Raw genomic sequence first — 17,996 nt, 5'->3', positions numbered from 1 at the left:
GATGGGCTTGCTATTCGATTCAGTGCTTATGACTATTGATGAGGATCCCCTGGAAAAGGAGGATAATTTACTTACCTGTAATACTAGTTCGCTTCCAGGGGTATCCTCATCAAAGTCATAAGCAACCCACCCGCCTCCCCAGACAAATGAGTCTTCTATAAGCTATATCTTTGTGCCCTGACTCTCGGGTGTCCGCACAGAACAACTGACCTGTCACCCCTAGGGCATGATCGGAAGCTGGGAGTCATGGCTGCCTTAAAGGCACAGTGCCAATTTTTGTGTTTGCAATTGCTTTCATTACCGATGATATTGGTTTTCAATGCAGCCTATAGGCTAACAATGCTTGCTGTTTTGCAGATTGGTTTTTATTCTACTCATTAAAAAGAGTTCAAGTAATGCTTGTCCTCCTGTTGTCTATATTCTATAGAACGTGGTTACAAAAGCAGTTTTTTTATCATTACATTGATTAGCGTTTTTATAGGGGCTGCAATGATGTGTGAAAAAATTATATATGTATACATATAGAGCTGTATATATGTTTTCAAATATATTTTATTATTATTTCGGGGGTCCCCGCTCATGGGCGGGAATATTTAGTGCTTATGACTTTGATGAGGATGCCCCTGAAGACAACTAGGATTACAGGTAAGTAACTTATCCTTCTGTTCTCTTCAGTATCCATTGCAGAGAGCCTTGGGGCTTGTATTGGTTGAAGTGGAGTTTTCCACATAACTACATAATTCCTATGAATCCCATATTTCTTTTGGTCTTTGATTTGTGAGGGCCGGACACAAGATATTCTGATTGTCCCGAACAGGCCAAGGAGGTTATGGTATACAGAGCTCATGGAATAACTTCATCTACCCCCAGGACAGACTACCTCGCTCAATTGGATGGTCAGATTCCAAACCCAACTTCCAGAGGCTCACCTTCATGCATGGAGAGTGAGCAGTGACACTTCCAACTGCCATGAGATCCAGCCCCTTGACGAAATCATTTTACTCTGGGAGGTAAACACGTTTTGTCACTGTGTGCAGAGCAGAAGGTTGATCCACTGAAGACATGTCTTTTGTAGGTCCTATGTTTTGCTCTATCACCGGCCAGATTGTACAGTGGGCACTGTCCAGGACTATTTTCCAGGCCTGTGAGCATTTGTCTGCCAGCCCACCCTTCCCTGTTCAAATCCCTAGTTGTGATTATATTTTTTGGAAGGGATTCCTGTTCCTTTCTACATCCAGTGGGAACTGAATGTTGTTTTTGACAGGGGACCGTTTTGCTCCCTTCACAGCTGTCTGTTCCATTTACTGTTGTTTAAGACTGAGTCCATTTTTCTTGTAGCGATTACTTTGGCAAGACTTGTCAACGAGCTGCAGGTGCCATCTTTCATATGCTTCTGCCCAGACAAATTGGTCCAGAATACAAAAGTGGATTTCTCGCCCAAGGCGGTGACCCCTTTCCATCCGGGTCAACTAGTTATTAACCTACCCGCCCGCCCCTTTTCCTGCCACCCCTCCCTACTGAGGAAGAGGAGCGATTACAATGTCTGGACACCTGTTACGCAGTCACTTAATATGCAGACCAGACAAGGGAGGTATGATCTGACTACCAACATGACTTAAGCACGCACCAGAAAATACAAGGTGGTCCAGAAAAGACCTTACATTGGATCATTTTGTGTATCAAAATGTGTTGCCAAAATAAACCACAGTAGGAAAGTGGGTATCTGAAAGAAACACGTTAGTTAGATTCCTCACCTTAGAATATCCCCAGGCGTCAGGCTGGATCCGGAAAGGTTTTTGTAGCAATACCCCTTGCGCGTCGCTTTTTGACTAACTTTTTGACCTCTTTTGGTTACTCAACTCGATATCTGGTGCCGGTAGGATGCCTGGATTTAAGCATTGTGACGCCTGTCACTGACTGATGTCGGTAACGGATCACCATCGCCGGTGCGCGTACTGCCTGGGGGCCGACCATGACGCGGAGTCGTGCCTCGACTGTCAGGCCTTGACGTCGAAGGCTAGGCGGGAGCGGTCCCGTAAGCTACTCGAGCTTCGACACTCTGCTCCACGTCGCTCTCGGTCCTGGTCCAGGAGGAGGTCCAAGGACCGTTCGCGGAGCCGCAGCCATCGACATCGCTCGTCGGGATCTTCCGTCACGTCACTCCAAACATTCTAAGAAGTCCAAGCGGCGTCCTCGCTCTTTGGACTCCCCTCGCCGGTCGCGCGACCCGGCCGAGTGTCCGGGTGGTTCCACCCCCGCGGCTCCGTCGGAGCCGCAGGAGCCGTGCTCGTCCCCATACCCTCCGGTCCCTGGGTTTGACGCGACTCCGGCGGAGGTCGGTGCTTTCCTCTCGCCCATGAGGAATCTGGCTCCGCCGTCGACGCCTGCCGGCGCGCCTTCGGGCCCCGCAGGGTTGACTGGGCGACCTCGCGTGCCGGCGGCTCCGGCCCCGGTGCCGTCGAGGGCACCGGGCCCGACGCCGCAGGTCCCCGAGGGATCCAGGCCTGGATCTCTGCCGGCGCCGGTCGACCTCACGACACCTCCTCCGCCGACACCGGTTCCGCCCCCGACGCCGTCCCCGCACGGCGTCGGGCCTCAGTTTAGCCCTATTCCAGACCCGGCGCCGTCCGACGCCGTTACCGGCGCCGATGGGTGACCGCTTCATCCACCGTCCGGCTCCGATCATTCCTCCTGTCTACCAGGAATCGGATGATGAGGGCGACTGGGAGGAGTCTCAGGACCCTCTGGCTGAACAGGCCCAATTGTCTCAGGACTGGGCAGAGGAATTGGGGGACGCCAGCGGTTTGGATACCTCTCCAGACGCTGGATTCATCTCTCCTCCGACTGTGGCCTCGGAGGAAGGTGCAGCCTTTGCTGTGGTGCTGCGCAAGGCGGCCGAAGCCCTGGGGCTCGAGTTGTCTGCTGTGGCTGTGAGGACTAACGTCCTCACCGAGGTCCTTCAACCGACAGCAAGCTCCACTGAGCCTCTGCTGCAGTTTAATGAGGCCCTCATTGACGTTCTCCAGGGCACTTGGTCCAAGCCCTCCACAGTCCCTCCTGTGGACAGGAACGTTGCCCAGCGCCACCGCCCTGCTCCGGGCGACCCCACATTCCTCTCCCACCACCCCACCCCAAAGAGCCTGGTTATCCAGGCCTCTACCTCCCAATCCTCCTTCCCATTCGCTCCTCCGGATAGGGAATCCAAGAGGTTGGAGCAGTTTGGCAAGAAACTGTTCTCGTCCCTGAGTTTGGGACTGCGGTCTTTAAATACCGCTTGCCTTTTGGACCATTACGCCCACTCGCTGTGGGATGCGGTGGAGGACGTGCTGCCGTTGTGCCCGGAGGAGTCCCGGGAGCGACTCACCCTAGCACTTGCTAACGGGCGAGATGCAGCGCGGCACGCCATTAGATGTGGACTAGACACCACGGACTCGCTGGGTCGGGCAATTTCCACAACGGTGGCGCTTCGGTGTTACGCCTGGCTGAGGTCCACGTCGTTTTCAGGGGATGTCCAAAGCTCCCTCATGGACATGCCCTTCGATGGCACTCGCCTGTTTGGCGAGAAGACGGACAGTGCGCTGGCCCGGTTCAAGGACTCCCGGGCCACGGCCAAGTCCTTGGGTCTTGCGGCCGCGGGGCCGCAAACTTCCGCTTTTTGCCCCTTTCGTAGCCAAGGAAGGGGCGCCTCCTCACGTCAGCCCAGCCACCAGCCGCAGAACCAGCCTGCATGCTGTCGCGGACGTGGTTTCCGCCGAGGCGGTTCTGGAGGACAACGTGCCGGTCAGTCCACATCCACCCCGGCAGCATCCGCCTCAAAGCCTTCCTAGTCCGAGCTTTCAGGCCCATTCAACGCCAGTGGGGGGCAGAGTTCGCCATCACCTGCACCACTGGCGCTCCATCACTTCGGACAGGTGGGTGCTGCAAATCGTCCGAAGGGGCTACTCCCTCCACTTCGAGACGACCCCTCCAGCCATGCCACCGCAGAACCACCGTATGTCGGGGGATCATTTGCATCTTCTCCGGGAGGAGGTTTCGGCCCTCTTGGCCAAGGAGGCCGTCGAGCGCGTTCCTGTTCCAGAAGTAGGTCGTGGTTGCTATTCCCACTACTTTCTGGTTCCCAAGAAGGGCAATGGGGGCCTACGCCCGATCTTGAATCTCAGAAGCGTGAACGCCTTCCTCCGGAAGGAACTGTTCAAGATGCTCACTTTGGCTCAGGTTCTTGCTGCCCTAGACACTGGAGACTGGATGGTAGCGTTGGACTTGCAGGACGCTTATTACCTGCGTTCACGGTGGGTCAGGAGCACTTTCAGTTCACCGTGCTCCCCTTCGGCCTCACCAGTGCCCCTCGGGTGTTCACGAAAGTGATGGCGGTGGTCGCAGCTCATCTGCGCAGATCAGGGGTCCCAGTCTTCCCCTATCTTGACGACTGGCTGTTGAAGGCGGGCTCGCCCCAGCAAGTCGTCTCCCACCTCCAGACTACGGCAGACCTCCTGCATTCGCTGGGGTTCTCCATCAATGTGTCGAAGTCGCACCTGAGTCCCTCCCAAAAGCTCCTTTTCATAGGGGCGGTTCTCGATTCGGCGCAGTTCCGGGTCTATCTGCCGGAACAGCGGGTCCTGGACATTCGAGCCCTGATTCCCATCTTCCGGCCTCTGTCCTGGATTTCGGTCAGGTTGGTGCTGCGGCTTCTGGGGCTGATGGCCTCCTGCATCCTGTTAGTACCTCACGCCAGATGGCGGATGCGGGCTCTGCAGTGGGAGCTGAAGTTTCAGTGGGCCCAGCATTGAGGCAACCTGTCCGACCACGTCTTGATCTCGGAGGGCACTGCGAAACAGCTGCAGTGGTGGCTCACGAATCGCGATTGGGTCAGCGGCAGATCCCTCTCCCTTCCCCAACCGGAGCACGTGGTAGTGACGGATGCGTCCCTCCTGGGATGGGGGGGCCATATGGGAGAGGCGGAGATCAGAGAACTCTGGTCTCCGGCGGAGACTCGGCTCCATATCAATCTTTTGGAGCTGCGGGCGATCCGACTTGCACTGAAAGCCTTCCTTCCCTCTGTCCGGGGAAGTGTCGTGCAGGTGTTCACAGACAACACCACCGCCATGTGGTATTGCAACAAACAGGGTGGGGTGGGGTCGTGGACCCTTTGTCAGGAGGCCCTGCGCCTCTGGACATGGCTGGAACACCAGGGCATCACCCTAGTGGTTCAACATCTGGCGGGCTCTCTGAACGCCAGAGCGGACAAACTCAACCGCCGGTGCATGATGGATCACGAATGGCGTCTGAACTCGGACGTGGCGCAAGGTCTCTTTCTGCAGTGGGGAGAGCCTTGGTTAGATCTATTCACCACCGAAGAGAACGCGCAATGTCAGCAGTTCTGCGCGTTGTAGTTTCCAAGGCGGCACTCGCTCAGACGCCTTTCGTCGCGAGTGGAGTTGCGGTCTGTTGTACGCCTTTCCGCCTTTACCACTTCTGCCCAGAGTGCTGAAGAAGATCAGGTGCGACCGGGCCCAAGTCATCTTGGTGGCTCCGGATTGGGCACGAAGGTACTGGTATCCCGAGCTACTCAGTATGTCCATCGATCCCCCGATACGACTGCCTCTTCAGGAGGATCTTCTGTCGCAGCAGCAGGGGACGGTCCTCCACCCGAACCTGTCCAGCCTCCACCTACATGCGTGGAGATTGAGCGGCGGCAGTTGATGCCATTTGACTTGCCTCCTGCAGTCTGTGATGTCATTCTGGCAGCCAGGCATCCCTCCACAAAGACGGTATACGCCTGCCGGTGGAACAAATTTGTGGCATGGTGCACAGCGAAGGCTGTGGATCCCCTTTCTGCCCCTCTTTCTGAGGTTCTCCTCTTTCTTCTTTCTTTGGCCCAGCAGGGCTCTGCTCTGGGCACCTTGAAAGGTTATCTTGCTGCTATCTCTGCCTTCTATCGGTTTCCTGATCAGCCTTCTCTTTTCAAGTCCCCTGGTGTTTCACGCTTTCTCAAGGGCATTACTCATATGTACCCTCCTGTTCCTTTCGTAATGCCTCAGTGGGACTTGAACCTTGTTCTCACTTTTCTGATGTGCGCTCCCTTTGAGCCCCTTTATAACTGTCCCATCCGTCATTTGACTTTGAAAACTGCCTTCTTGGTTGCAATCACCTCCGCTAGGCGGGTGGGTGAGCTCCAGGCTTTGTCATCCAAGCCTCCCTTCCTTTCCGTTCATGTCCTTCTTTCCTGTCTAAAGTCATGACTCCCTTTCACATCGGGCAATCTGTCACGCTGCCCACCTTCTTTCCGCCTCCGCATCCTTCAAAAGATGAAGAGAGGCTCCACCGTCTGGACCCAAAATGTGCGCTATCCTTTTATTTGGACCGCACAAGACAGTTCCGGGTGGACGACCAACTTTTTGTTGGATACGTAAGGGCTAAGAAGGGTAAAGCTGTGCACAAGCGGACCATCTCTCGGTTGGTCGTGTTGTGTATTAAGACCTGCTATTCTTTGGCGAAAAAGGTTCCTCCTGTTGGGCTACGGGCCCTTTCTACTCGGGCCACAGCGGCCACGACTGCACTGGGACGGGGAGTCCCCTTGCAAGACATCTGTCAGGCGGCGACGTGGGCTTCGCTGCACACGTTTGCGAGACATTACAGCCTGGACAGCCAAGTCCGGAGGGATGGCCACTTTGGCCGTTCTGTTCTCCAGGACTTTCTGGTGTGAACTCGGTTCGCAGACCCACCACCGGGGTTGGTATTGCTGGGGTATCTATTCTAAGGTGAGGAATCTAACTAACGTGTTTCTTTCAGATGAACAAGTTACTTACCTTCGGTAATGATGTATCTGTAAGAAACATTAGTTAGTTAGATTCCTCACCGACCCACCCAGCCTCCCCGTTCTGCGAACCGACATCTAGGGTTAAGGTTCTCCCTTTCAGGGCCCTAGATTTTTTGGCACCAGTGTCGGTCTCTTGCATGGCTCAGCGTCCCTGGCGCGGAAAGCTATGTACAAGAACTGACGTCAGCGCGCGAGGGCGGAGTCTAAGTACTCCGACGTCATTCCGGCGCACGACGCCAATGACGGACGCGGAGCCGCAGACGACGCCTAGCGACGCGCAAGGGGTATTGCTACAAAAATCTTTCCGGATCCAGCCTGACGCCTGGGGATATTCTAAGGTGAGGAATCTAACTAACTAATGTTTCTTACAGATACATCGTTACCGAAGGTAAGTAACTTGTTCTTCTGTTGCCGTAATCCCCCCACTTTTTGCCAGACTACTGATGCACTTTTACTTGATGTGCCCTGGGTCCCTGACAATCAGATTCCCAGGGCCTGTGTTCTTTCCTCAAAACTAACCCAATTGGCATCTCTGGCCACAGGTCAGCCCCTGGTAAATGGTACCACAGGTACCCAGGGCACTGTTACCAGGGAAGACCTCTAAGGGCTGCAGCACTTATTGTGCCACCCTTAGAGGCCCTGTACCTTCACACACACACTGCCTTTGCAGACTGCATGTTTTGGTGCAGAACAAAGTGAAGAGTCGACATGGCACACATTCCTGTGTGCCATGCCTACAACCCACTGCCCTGGCATAGATCAGTCACCCCTCTAGCTGGGTGCCCTATGCCAGTGTGGAGGGTACAGGTGCATGAGCCCTGTACCCCTACAGTGTCTAAGTCCATTCTTAGACATTTTAAGTACAGTGCTGCCATTAAGAGTATATGGTGCTGGGAGCTTGTCATTACGAACTCCACAGCACCATAATGGCTACATTGAAAACTGGGAAGTTTGGCATCAAACTTCTCAGCACATTAAAGGCACACTGATGCGAGTGTGAGATTTAATGAAAAATGCACACCGAGGGCATCTTAGAGATGCCCTCTGAAAAACGACCAGCCTCTGGTGGGATCCCTGACTGGTACACACCAGCCTGCCACCACGAGACATGTTTCTGGACCCCTAGGGTGGGAGCCTTCGCTCCCTGAGCCCAGAAACGAAGCCTTTCCTGGGCGGAGTTGTTCACACCTCCCCTAGGAAGAGCCATCTGCGGCAGGGGAGTTTCAAAGGCCTGGCAGCCTTTGTAATGCGACCCCCAGCCTCTCCTGCTATCAGGAGCAGGCCCCCTTCCTGTCTCCCCTCCTTTTCGGTGGGAAGACAGGCGGGAAAAACTAGCCAGCCCAGAAGGTGTGCCCACCTCTGCCAACTCCACCCCTCAGGTGGGGGGTGGCGAGGTGAAGTCCCCTGCCCTCTTGCAGACGGCAGTCACTCCCCAATCTGGATTAGGGATTGTGCTCACTCCCCACGTGGGGTGAGCACACCAAGGGTGTAGTCGCCCTAAGGTCAGTAGCCCATTGGCTACTGACCCAGAGACCCCTTAAAACGCCCCGTAAATACTATATTTAGGGGGCAGTCCTGAACCAAGAAAGCAGATTTCTGCAACCTAAGAAGAAAAAGGACGAAAGAAGACGCCCAGCAGAGGAGACTGCAGAGAACAACTGACTTGGCCCCAGCCCTAACAGCCAGGTTCCGGAGATCCTGCGCCCAAAAATTGTCTTGACCTGCAGCCAGCAACCTCCAGAACCCCTGGGAGGACTGACTGCCTTCAACAAAGACTGGATCTCCTGTGAACAGCAGCCCTGTTCAAAAGAAACTCTGAAAGCAGGCTCAGAGACTGCTGAGGACAAAGAAACCCGATGCCTGGAACTACCACTGCACCCGTTGCCTATGGCCCGATTTCGAGTGGCCCACTAGTTCCAGCGAGGTCCTCCAGCACTCCAGATTCCGAGTCCACCGTGGGTTGACCAATCCAGGACTTCCTGACGTCACCTGCAGCCTCTGCACGGAGACCCCCCACAACCGCGAGTGGCCTGAAGGTGAAATCCGACCTCAAAAGACACCCCTGCATCCAGCCGCCCTGCGCCCTGGAGAAAAGAACCTGAGGTACACCTATGTCCCCGATCCCTCCAACTTACCTGCCCAGCTGTTAGTTCCTCTCAGAAGTCTTCCTGGACCGTCCATGCAGCTAAAAAACAAAAATCCCCATTGAAAACAACAGGGCACCCGACCGCCCCAGCGCAGAGGATGGTGCACCTTTTGTGCTGGCTTGTTTTCCCCATTTGCCCTGAGCTAAAGTCCAGGAGCTTTGCTCCCACAGCCAAGTGGCCTGGTCGTCGGCGGCCACCAACCGGAGGCCCCCTATCCCCCGTTGGATAAAATTGGGCCTCAACACTCTGCCGCCTTAGTGCTGCTGTGGGTGTAACGAGAGTGCATCACTGACCCGGGGGGACCCGTGAGTCTACCTCCAGAACCTCAACTCCCACTACCAAATACTTGCCTCAAAACCATAACACTATTTTCATCCATAGGCTAACATTGACTGTTTTTCTTGGAAAAGTTTCCAAGTGTGGAGTTTGAAAACCTAAAGAAATTCCTTAAAATTAAACTGTTTTAACAAAAACGATTTTACTTACTTGTTTGCAGGAAATGTCCCAGAGTAGTACCCAGGCATACTACTCTGAGTAAAAAATGTAATCCAAAAAGTAACTTACCTGGAATTTTACTGAAAATCCCATTCATGTCTATGTACTGTGTTTACAAATCATTGCAATTCTCTGAAACAATACTGTAAGTCAAATCAAAGTACATTTACTATTGCAATCCAAACTGTTTACAAACTGCATTACTATTGTAAAGTATTTATTGCGTACCTGTGCCATGCTTGTTTGGTTCTAGAAAATAAATAACTAAAAGAATATTCTTATACAAAGACAATTGGTCTGAAGTTCAGTATTTGAGTGTGTGAATTCATTTGCTGACTGTGTACAACAAATTCTTAACACTGTCCTCTGATACTGCCTTACTGCTCGACCACACTACCACAAATCGAGAGTAAGGTTCTATCTAACTTTACCTCTGTCTGCTTTTGGGGGTCCACTGGACTGAGCGCACACTATACCTCACTTTGGTAGAGTATATACAGAGCCAGCTTCATACAGCCACCCATTGGAATCTGGGCTCATTCTACCAGAGGGAAGTCTTTCCCCTCTGCACATGCCAGAGGAATCCCAGTCACTGATTTTGCCGTGTTATGACATTGGCGTCCCTCCAGAATATATGACGTTACAACGCATGCTTTTACAACTCAGTCTTTACATCGCAACTTTCGCCAACTGTTATCACATGGACTCTGAAGCAAGGAGGCATGGCCATTTGGCATTAGCTATGCTTCAGGATTCTCTTCCCTGACCACTCTGTCCTACCCACCTCATGTAAGGGGGTACTGCTTGTGAGAAAGTGGCTCTGTATATACTGTTCCCAAATAGGTACAGGGTGTACAGAGTCCACAGTCCCCAGAGGCTTGGCAGAGGCTAAAGTTAGATATAACCTTACTTTCTAAAGTGGTAGCTTGGTCGAGCAGTAAGGCAGTATCAGAGGATAGTGTAAAGCATGTGTTGTACACACTCAGTCAGCAAATGGTCTCTCACACTCAAGAACTGAACTCTAGGCCAATGGTTTATATATAAAAAATATATGCTTGTTTTATTTTAGAACCAACAATTGGATTTAAAATATACTTTCTCAGAATGAGATGCTTTATAAAAATACTTTTGCAATATGCAATTGACTTGTGTAAACAGTTACAAGTGGTTGCAATAGGCAACACTATTTTAAACACAATAATGCATTGAGTTCAATGGAAGTTTCATGTTATTTGCTACAGATTAGTTTTAGGATTACTTTTGGAATTCCAGGACTGGATCCTAGATTCAGTCCTGGGTCAGTACTTGGAATCAAGTGAGAAAAGTCGACTTAATTCCTGTGATGATTTTTAGACAATATTTAGCTATTTTAAAAGTTGACAGAAAATATTTCATAGAAAACAGTCAATGATTCCCTATGGCAGAAAATTCAAGTTACAGGTATAGTATGTTCTCGTTACTTTTGTAATCCAGTACTGGGTGCCTAGACTCAGTACTGGGACCTTTATCCAAAAGTAATTACGTTTTCAGATATTATATGATTTTTTAAGAATATTTAAAGATTGCAGAAATTGACTCTTAGAAGAAATTTCACAGAAAAATAGTCAATGATTTCCTATGGAAGAAAATTGGGTTACTGGTAAGTACAGTTGTAAGTAGTTTTCAGAGTCAGTGCTGGGCACCAAGATCCAGCACTGGGAGCTCACCTAAGAGCAGGTAAGTATTTTCGTTTTTGTTACTCGGCTGATTTTTGGTGAATATTTTTAGTTTTGAAAAGTCCACACTTAGAAGAAATTTCAGGAAAAAGCCAGTCAATGTTACCCTATGAAGAAAATTGAGTTATTGGTTTAAAGGTAAGTACTCGGCTGGCAGAGTTGAGGTTTTGGGCATAGACTCCGGGGTCCCCCAGGGTCAGGTAGGTACAATTCGTTCACTCCCAGCGGCACTAGGGCGGCCGTGTGCAGAGAGAGTTAGGCCCAATGTTATCCCATGAGGGATGGGGGGCCTTGGTTGGTGGCTGCTGACTAGCAGGCCACGCGGCTGTGGGAGCTGGGCTCCTGGTCACTTACTCAGGGCAAGTGGGGAAGTAGATAGGTGTAGAGGTTGCACTGCCAGGGCCACTCGGGCGGCTGGGTGCAGAGTGCTTTTGAGCCTTCGGGCGCTCAATTGATTTCAATGGGAAATCTCCGGTTTAGAAAAAGACTGCAAGCTCGTGGACGAGGTTTCCTCAGGTGCCACCACCACTTCGAGAGGTAAGTTGGGTAGTTGGAGGATAGGTAGGTACCCCGGGATTGGGCACAGGGGGCCGCGGGACGCAGATTTGATAAAGTGAAGCTGTTATAACTACCAATGTCAGTTTACATCAACAAGACTTTGGCAGTGTGAAGGGTTGTCTGCCTAGAACACTACCTATTTCAAGCTATGTCGCATGTTGGAACTATGATAGTGGCACACATACAAGACGTTCGCTTATGATGCGTTGGCACCAAACATGACTCATGCAGCAAATGTCCTTTGCTCACTCGAAGCCCCTCGGAGACAGTGAGGCACAGCTCTGTTTTGCAAGTCACAACAAGAAGCAGGGTCTGTCTCTGTCAAAATAGCTGCTATTGGGTACGTCTAGGGCAAAGTCGAAAGATGAGGACAAGTAGGGGGCAAAAAACAGGAAGCACAACCATAGCTCCTCGACATCCAGAGGCTTCCACTCCAGCAGTAGATTGCGCATTTGGTGGTCGTGACACCTAACTCTAACCTCTGTCCACCTCTCATCCTATAACATCTTAGTAGAAGATGCTTCCTGCGCCATAATCTACTCTGCTGCAGCACGTTGTTTCAAGCACACCAAGCTGCAGTTAATGTTCGTTCCGCCTCCCTCTGGTGTGCCATTAACCCAATGAGGCCTCCAGGTCACTCTCTCTCCTATGGTGCTGACTGACTACAGTCGAAGTCATCCTACTCCGCTAACAGCTGTGCCAAGTGCTTGTGCGCCTATGTGAGCCTGTCGGATGTAGAGGTATTCAATTACCAAAACTATTGCTAAAGGTGATGAACTATATATTGTAGTTTAATAGCCTCAATAATGGTAGTTGAAGTGGATGGAGGACATTTTGGGGTCAAAATCAACCATCATTCAAGGCCTCCAACATGTTCTGCATGATGAAAATGGAGATCATGTGCTTCCATCTTGTTAAATTGATGCCTATATCTTGATTTGCAGAATGTCAGTAGCTTAGACACCGCTCTGAACTCTGCCCTGGATTAGTCTTTATGGTGTCTACTTTGCAGTTGTGTTTCAGAGTGCTGCACAAGTCCTTAAATTGCCGCTCCCCACTGACATGAAGGCTGACCTCTTAAACAAATATATATATATGTATGCATGCACTCTTTGTAGCACAAACCTAGCCAAAAGTCAGCTGAACATTGTACAGTGTCCAATATGAACATAAAGTCAACAAGTGATAGAGGTTGCTGGTTTGTCGATTGTCTATTCATTGTGATGTAGTGTTGTTTAAAGAGGTGCATCTTCTGCTCGTTCCTAAATTAATGCAGTGTTCAGGTAGTCAGGATGGATACAGGGATGCTGGTCCCGATCTTAGATATATAGATGTAAAAAACCTGCTGTCTTTCTTTAGTTTTTTGCACTTCTTGGTTTTCAGTCTGATGGTGTTCTGGCCACAGGTACACCATGTGCCACCAGGGGAGTCAGTGAAGCTCTAGCAGGACAGGGCGCGTAAAATGCAATTACGGAGTGCTCCTGTAGGTGTTAACCACCATCCAGACTCAAAGGTATGAGGTTTGAACAGCAGTTCTGAAGTCTGGAAGAAATAGTTTCATTTTCATACACAAGTGAGCTGCTACCAGGCCATGTGTGTTTTTGCAGTGTGTTTCTTGAGGGTGATGTCAATGTCCAGGGTGAATCCAAGTGACTTGGCATGCGATTAAAATTGGGGTTCGAAACTGTCAAGGTTCAGGTTAGTGAGCCAAATCTATACTATTCATTACTCGTCGTTTTTGGCAAATAACTGAAATTCTCCCTTAGTTGAGCTTTAGGTAGGTGCTGGATATCCTGATCTGGATAAAGTGGAGGCAGTGTTGTAGGTGTTTGATGTCTGAGGCAGAGGCGACTTTCAAGTAGAGTGGGGCGTGACACAGCCCCCTGCAGCCTAAGCACTGCAGTGGGGACCTCCAATCATTCAGGGGCCCGCAACTATTTCAACGGTGCCCCATTCTGCCCAAGGCCAATGGATATTTGTGAGGTTTGGGATACTCTGGGGCCCATCCTTTTGCATTCACATTTTATGGGGGGCATCATTTTTACATTGCACCATTTATGTGGAGTTATGTATCATCAGCATATTGGTGAGCCTTGATGCTGTCATCTGCAAGTGGAACCCCAGGGTGCTCTAGATATAGGTTGAAGATCACTGGTGACCATATGGAACCCAGAGGGACTCTGGAAGTGATGGGCATATATTGGGACCTGGAGGTGGCCTGGTGAACATACTGATGCTGGGCAGAAAGAGCGGAGGAAAACCATTGAAGGAGATTGCCAGTGAATCCCTTGGAAGGTGGTGGACTGGTCGACTGTGTCAAAGGTAGCTGAGGGGTCTAACAACATCAGGAAGCTTCAACTGCTTAAGCTTGGGACCTCTAGTCTTAAATTTTTGCCAGGCAGCCACATGGGTATCTTTCCATACTTTCACCAGGCACAACTACATTAATGCACAACTAAGCAGAGGATAATTTTGCCAGCTTGCTCCTGCAAGACTTCCTTGTGTAATGTCTGCTCCCCGAACAATTCTCATTGCAGGGAGCTTTGCTTTTGTATTGGCTCCGAATGTGAGGCATCTGTAGTTAGACGTATCCATCAGAAGGGTACTACCCTTCAATTACACTCTTTTCAGTGAATACTGACCACAGGTTCCTCACCAACCGCCCAGTTTTTCCTGTTATGTAGTGGACTTTTATGTTCTAATCAGGTCCCAAGTTAGCTGGCTTGCACTGCCAATGAAAGATAATGTTCGAGGCATGTGAGCTGTAGATCACATGCTTTACATAGCCTGCCATCTAGAGTTGGGTCTGGATGTTTGCACTTTGTTTTTGTTCGAAGAAGTCTTTTCTAGTCACAAGGTAGGTGGTGACTCGTTTGGGTGATAGTGCTCATGGGCATCGACTCCATTGTTAGATTTTTTTTTTCCGCCTTTGGGTTCAGATGCGAATTGCTGCCCTCCGGTTCGGCACCGTTTATTGGGTTCACCAGGCATCAGTGTGCTTCGGTGGCTCCTTTATACAGCTGCATGTCGTCCCGTTTGGAGACAGGGCGAAGTCGCAGCAGAGGTCTGTGACCCAACCTGTTAACGTGCAGGAGCTATTGCAAAAGTTTTTAGATTGTCTAGCATCTGCGAAGATGTACAAGGTAAGGAATATGTGGTTAGAGTATCAATAAGATAGACCGTTAACAAAGGTAAGTAACTTATTCTTTTGTGTACTTCAAATTAAACAACGTGTTGACAGATATGGCTGCTAATTTCCAATAGAGCAGTCAAAATAATATTTCTGCAATAATTCTCAGGTTATTTGTTTTTCTCTTTAACTTTAGGTAGATTGGGTCCAGTGTGACGGCAGTTGCAACCAATGGTTTCATCAGGTCTGTGTTGGAGTTACCTCGGAAATGGCAGAAAAGGAAGATTATGTCTGCATTCGGTGCACAGCCAACAATGTTATGAATCGAAAATAGAACTTATTTTGCAAAACATTCAGGACTTTAGTAATTGTTTCCTTCCCTCTTACCTGCTCACTCCTGACCTCCCACCCCTCCTTCTATCCCTTTGCAACAGCCACAGGACTAGGTTCTACTGCAAGACTGCAATTGGTGCTATTTCTACCCTCTCTGGAACATTTTTCAGAACTCTTTACAAAATACAGACTTTTTTGGACAATTTTGTATATTTTTCTTACAAGCAGTTTGTGGTGGTGTTGGCAGTAAAGGCGTGGTCTGTTATGCTGTTTCTCCAGCCAGGGTTTTCAGTGATTTGGAGTCTTTGATACATGCACCTTTTAATGTACAGAGTTACCACTCATACCTCAGCATGGGATTCACCAAGCCACTCCTCTCAAGTCTCTGGTGCTGGAAAGGAAAGAACAAAGCAGGTCCACAAATTCTATTAATTCCTCCCTGGAATTGCTGCTCTCCTTAAAGCATCCTCAAAAACAAACCTGTTACCCTTTTTGTTTCTTCCCACACCACCCAATATCCCTCCCACACCTTTACCCTTTTTTTTTTTGTAGACTAGTTTTATTTATCTGAGCAATAACCGGTATGTCTGGTTTCAGTGGATGGAATTGAATTCTAAACGGCGTGTTGGTGCTTTTAGCATTGATTGGTATACAGAACGGAGATGTTTAGGGTTTAGTGTAACTGACAAATTTGTGGTGTAGCAGACAGGAGATCTGTGAAGTTAAAACCACACCTGTACTTTGGCTTTCCCTTTTTAGAGGGTAGCTTGTATCAAATGTTGCAGTTTATATTGTGAAATAAACCCTTGGTTACCTTGTAAAATCAGCTTTGTTGTGTTCTTTACCAAGTATTGCCTTGCATTTCTTTGTGTCCTTGTGTGAAATGCGGGGTGCTGACATGGGGTGTCTATAGTGTCTTGTTAATATGAATAGCAGGACCCTTCTGGTCCCTGATGGACTCCTTAGAAGAATGATGTTATTGTTTGGGTGTGTCTGGGTGTGGTTAATAAAGTTCATGATGCAGTGCGTACAGGTAGTTAAAGGTTGCACTGTGAAGAATAAGCACGTGCACTTTAGAGCTTCGTGTGTGGCGTGGTAATTTGCAAGCTATCATGCTGGGGTGGACGCTACAACAACCAACGAATTAGCGGATCTGCAAACCAAAGCAACAAGAGTGCTTTCCCTGAGAGTTTGCCGAGGTGCATCAAACTGATCATGTGCGCCTCAGTCGTAGTGAAGCAGTCGAAGGTTGGCGTATGTGGAGCAAAGTGCCACTCCAGCCAGTGCAAGATTTTCGAAGAAGGCAAAGGCCCTACGGAAAGTTGTCACAGCCCGTAACATGCTGGTATGACTGAAACAGGTGCTGTGCCGCAACACAACAGAGGCAGCATACATACAGTACGACAGCTCTAAAGGCAGCAACAACCAGGATACAGAGAAGCACAAACGTCTGCGAAAGCCAGATGTAGAGAAGCGCACCAAAAGCAGAATCATCCAGGTGCCACGAAACGCTAATAGTAGTGATAACCAGGTACGATGTAGAAGGTTGAGAGCGGTGACAACCATGTACAGGAGACCAAACAGTTACTCACAGCCAAAGATGAAAAAGAGGCCACACAACATCAGATCTGCAGCAACAACACTGATGCAAGCATGCGGCTGGGGCTCAGATGGTATGAATGGAGCAGGTCCAAGCGGGCAACCAACGGCACCAGAGCAAGCCCTGCCCTCAACAGCAGGAAATTCCACAGGTGGTTATGATGCCACCATGTTCTTCAAGCCACCACTTCCATCCAATACCGGCAAAAACTGAATATTGGCACGTCATGGTGTCATGGCCTAGGAAAGCATAAGACCGTGAAAGTGCAACTCCATATCAATGAGGACATTTGCCCTGTTGCTCAACGGCATCATCAAATTTCTTTTCACTTGCAGGAAGCTGTTGATAAAGAACTGGAAATGCTGTTAAAACCAGGTATAATTGAACACTCTACTGGTCTGACACAATGGTTTTCACCCATAGTGGTAGTGCCCAAAAAGGACAGTGGAGGTGACGTGCACATCTGTGTTGACATGTGTTAAACTAAGAAGGCAATTGAGAGAGAACTACATCATGGTCTGCACATTGCAGATATGATCCCACAGCTGAATGATGCCAAAGTCTTTTCTCATCTCTGTCTGAACAAGAGGTATCATCAACTCGAACTAGAGGAAAACTGTAGGTACATTACGACCTTTTTGACCCGTAATGTTTTATTAAGCTATTAAAGACTATGTTTTGGGGGTGTCATCAGCTGCAGAACATTTTCAGGATGTCATTAGCGGTATAATACAGCCTATTGCACAAGCGCTTAATTATAGTGATGATATGCTTCTATTTGGGGCACACTCGAAAGGAACATGACAAAGGCCTTATCCAAGTATGCAATTTGGTGATGCCGGTCGGACTTTGAAAGGAGTAATTTGTGAGTTTCAAAGAATAAAATTCAAATTACTTAGGCATATTTTCTTCGAAAAGGGGCTGATACCAGATCTGGCTAAATTACAAGCCTTATCCACTACTCCGCTACAAAACGTGACCATGCTGCGATCCTTCCTTGGCATGGCCAATTACTGTTCCAGGTATATTTATGATTTTGTCACAGTTAGTGCCCCGTTGATAAAATTGACAAAAAGGAACGCTGTGTTCCATGGGTCACCTGAATGTGTCCAAAGCTTCAAGAAAATCACACATGCAATTGAGAATGCTACTGAAATGGCCTATTTTGATCCAAAACGTTATACTGAGATTGTAGTAGACA

The 17,996-nt window shown here is 49.4% G+C and overlaps 1 pseudogene across 1 annotated transcript in view; it reads left to right on the top strand.

Annotated features, from left to right (window-relative positions):
* The window catches only part of LOC146866938 (lysine-specific demethylase 5B-like), a 532,890-nt pseudogene extending 516,878 nt beyond the window's left edge, over positions 1–16,012 (top strand). Inside the window, exon 12 of the transcript XR_014966714.1 lies at positions 15,059–16,012. The product of XR_014966714.1 is annotated as a lysine-specific demethylase 5B-like (transcript). The remainder of the gene's footprint in view (positions 1–15,058) is intronic.
* Positions 16,013–17,996: the final 1,984 nt, after the last annotated feature.

This window comes from Triturus cristatus, chromosome 1_2 (genome assembly GCF_964204655.1).
Source record: "Triturus cristatus chromosome 1_2, aTriCri1.1, whole genome shotgun sequence".
Lineage (NCBI taxonomy): Eukaryota > Metazoa > Chordata > Amphibia > Caudata > Salamandridae > Triturus > Triturus cristatus.
Note: the sequence above shows the minus strand (reverse complement) of the source record. Positions and strands in the feature narration are given on the sequence as shown.